Source organism: Nyctereutes procyonoides, unplaced genomic scaffold (assembly GCF_905146905.1).
Source record: "Nyctereutes procyonoides isolate TBG_1078 unplaced genomic scaffold, NYPRO_anot_genome, whole genome shotgun sequence".
NCBI classification, from domain to species: Eukaryota; Metazoa; Chordata; class Mammalia; order Carnivora; family Canidae; genus Nyctereutes; species Nyctereutes procyonoides.
The window spans coordinates 4,357,441-4,361,489 of record NW_026575119.1 but is presented as its reverse complement, the minus strand read 5'-3'; the positions used below and the strand labels follow the sequence as shown (position 1 = coordinate 4,361,489).

Below are 4,049 nucleotides of genomic sequence, written 5' to 3'. Positions count from 1 at the left end.
AAAAAAAAGAAAGAAAAAGAAAGAAAGAAAGAAAGAAAGAAAGAAAGAAAGAAAGAAAGAAAAGCTGACCTAAGAGATAAGGGATGGGAGAGATTACTGGGAATACTCTGGTATGTTTCTTACACTATTCATGAAGTGATATAGTGACATCTTAAAGAGGAATTGGGTTAGTGGTAATGTATATTGCAAATTCATTGTCAAATACTAGAAAACGTTTAAAATATATATATATAATTGGAATCCTAAGTGATGATACAAAATGAAATCATATGAAATGTTCAATTAAGGTCAGAGAAGACTGAAAAAGAGTGAAAGAAAAAAAAAGAGAAACCAAGAAAGAACAATACCAGTGAATAGCAAATAATAACAAACAAGGTAAACGTTAATTCACCTATCTCAATAATCACCTTAAATGTTGCTAGTCTATGTTCACCAATTAAAAGACTAAGAGAAAATTAAAGCAAAACGAAAGAATCATATATTGTCAGTAAGAAACCCATTTCCAGTATAAATACATAGAGTGGATAAATGGGGGAAAAATGAAAGAATGGAGAAAAATATACTATGTTAACATTAATCAAAAGAAACCAGCGTGTGGCTACTTTAATTTCAGATAAATAAGATTTCAGAGGAAGGGGAACATTCTGGGATACGAGAAGGATTATAAAATGATAAAAAGGTCATTACTCTAAGAAGACAAAACACCCCTCAGCATGTAAGTACTTAACATCAGAACATCAAAATACGCAAAGCAAGCCTAAATAGTGTTGCAAGGAGAAATAGATGAATCCCTAGCATAACTGGAGACTTTAACACTCCTCTGTCATTGATAGGACAGGCAGAAATCATAAGGACATACTTAAACGGAACAGTGTCATTAATTAACTGGATATAATTGATGTCTATAGAATACTTCAACAGTAGAATATACATTCCTCATAACCTCACATGAAACATTTACCAAGACAGCCCACATTTGAGACATAAACCACATCTTAACAAAATTAAAAGAAATCCTACAATGTGTGCTCTCAGTCCACAGCAGAATTAAGGTAGAAATCAGTAACAGAAATACAACCAGAAAATTCCATAGTAATTAAAGATTAAACAAAAAGACTTCAAAAAAAATAACAAATAAACAAACAAAAAAACCAAATAGACTTCTAAATAACATATTGATCAAAGAAAAATATCTCAAGAGAAATTGTGAAATATTTTGAATTAAGTGAAAAAGCAAATACAACTAATAAAAATGTGTGAAATTTAGTGAAATGGTATATAGAGGGAAATTTTTAGCATCAAATGTATGTATTAGAAGAAAGATCTAAAATCAGTAATCTGCAGCTTAGGAAACTAGGAAGAGTAATTTATAAAACTGAAATCAGGAAATCTTAAAACAACCCACTTAAGAAATGTGCAAAAGACGTGAATAGACATTCTCCAAAGAAGACATCCAGGTGGCCAACAGATACATGAAAAGATGCTCGACACCATTCATCATAAGGGAAATACAAATCAAAACTACAATGCAGATATTGCCTCACACCTGTCAGAATGGGTAAAATTAACAACACAGAAAACAACAGATATTGGTGAGGATATGGAGAAAGGGGAACTTACACTGTTGGTGGGAATGCAAACTGGTTCAGCCGCTCTGGGAAACAGTATGGAGTTTCCTCAGAAAGTTAAAAACAGAACTACCCTACAATCTAGCAATTTACAGTACTAGGCATTTACCCAAAGGATAGAAAAATACAGATTTGAAGTGGGACTCTTGGGTGGCTCAGTTGGTTGAGCATCTGGTTCTTGACGTTGGCTCAGGTCATGATCTCAGGGTCCCCAGATCTCAGGATCATGCCTCACATTGACTCTGCGCTCAGCAGGGAGTTTGTTTGAGATTCTCTTTCACCCTCTCCCTCTTCCCTTCCCCCTTCTCATGATCAGGTGTGCGTGTGCTCTCTCTCTCTCAAATAAATAAAGATTCAAAGGGACACATGAACTCTGATGTTTATAGCAGCATTATCAAGAATACCCAGACTATGGAAAGAGCCCAAATATCCATCAACTAATGAATGGGTAAAGAAGATATAGGGACTCCTGGGTGGCTCAGTGGTTGAGCGTCTGCCTTTGGCTCAGGGCGTGATCCCGGGATTCTGGGATAGAGTCCCACATCAGGCTTCCTGCATAGAGCCTGCTTCTCCCTCTGCCTATGTCTCTGCCTCTCTCTGTGTCTCTCATGAATAAATAAATAAAATCTTTTTAAAAAAGATTATATATATACACACACAGAATGGAATATGACTTAGCCACAAAAATAATGAAATTTTGCCATTTGCAATGATATGGATGGAGGTAGAGTGTATTATTCTAAGCAAAATAAGTCAGAGAAAGACAAATACTATATGACTTCATTCATATGTAGAATTTAAGAAACAAAATAGATGAGCATAGGGAGAGGAAAGAGAGAGGAAGGCAAACCAGAAGAGACTCTTAACTATAGAGAACAAACTGAGGGTTGCTGGAGTGAAGGTTAGTGGGGGGATGGAGTAATTGGGAGATAGGTATTAAGGAGGGCACCTGTGATGAGTACTGGACATTATATGTAAGTGATGAATCATTAAATTCTACTCCTGAAACTACTATTACACTAAATAATAACCAACTGGAATTTAAATAAGAACCTGAAATTACAAAAAAAAAAGGAAAATCAAAACTAAAACCTAGTCTTTTAAAAAGATTAATAAAATTGAAGACCTTCTGGACATACAAACCTAAAATGAAACACAAATTGCAAAATATCAGAAATAAAAAGGGAATCATCATTATTTATTCATGAACACTAAAAGGATGATAGAGGTATTATATATGACTAAATGCCCCAAATCTGATAACCTAAGTAAGGCAATTCCTTCAAAGACACAATCCACCAAACTCACATGAGAAATAGATCATCTAAATATGTCTGTATCAAAGAAATTGCTTACAAAGGCACCTGGGTGGCTCAGTCAGTTAAGCGTCTAACTCTTGATTGTGGCTCAAGTCTTTATTTCAGGGCTGTGGGATGGAGCCCTGCTTCACATCCTCATGCGCTCTCTCCCAAATAAATCTTTTTTAAAAAATGCATATGTAATTTAAAATCTTCCAAATCAGAAAGCACTAGACTTAGATGGATTCACTGGTCAATTCTCCCAAAGGAAAAAAGTTATACCAGTTATATATGTTCCAGAAAAGACAAGCAAAAAGAACATTTCCTACCTTGTTCAATGAGACCAGCATTTCAAATAAAACACAAAGACAACACAAGAAAGGAGAACTACAAATCAGTATCTCTCATCAAAAATTCTCAACAAATTGGCAAATCTAATCTCATGAAAACATAATCTCATATATATATATATGATATATATATATATATATATATATTCATATATATCACAACCAAGTGGGAATTATTCAAGTATGTCAGACTGGTTTTATATTTGAAATTCAATTAGTATAATCCATCACATCAGCAGATTAAAGTGGAAAAATTAAATGATCATGTCAATAGATGCAGAAAAAGCATTTGACAAAATATAACATCCATTTGTGATAAAATAGCTCAGTAAACTAAGAATTGAGGTGAATATCCCTAACTTGATAAAGAATATCTTGCTTCTGCAGCACATACTAAAATTGAAATGATAAACACAAGATTAGCATGGTCCCTACATAACGACACATGAATTTGTGATAGATTCCATATTTTTATGGTTATATAGTTAATACTAAATTATATATTTGAAATTTGCTATGAGAGTAGATTTTAAGCATTCTCATACACAAAGTAAAAGTGTGGTGTTGGATAGATTAAGTTGTGGGTATCCTTTCACAATGTATACAAATATCAAATCATCATGTTGTACACTTTAAATATATTTCAATTGTATTTGTCAATTATGCTTCAATAAAGCTGTAAAAAAATCTTCAGAAAACCTACAGCTTACATCATTCATAATTGTCAGAAGCTAGCAGGAATAAGGCAAGGTTGTCTGCTCTCAGTACTCCTA

The 4,049-nt window shown here is 33.6% G+C and overlaps 1 pseudogene; it reads left to right on the top strand.

The window, feature by feature from the left end:
* Positions 1-3,653: 3,653 nt before the first annotated feature.
* On the top strand, positions 3,654-3,749 carry LOC129515607 (U6 spliceosomal RNA; annotated as a pseudogene).
* The last annotated feature ends 300 nt before the right edge of the window (positions 3,750-4,049 follow it).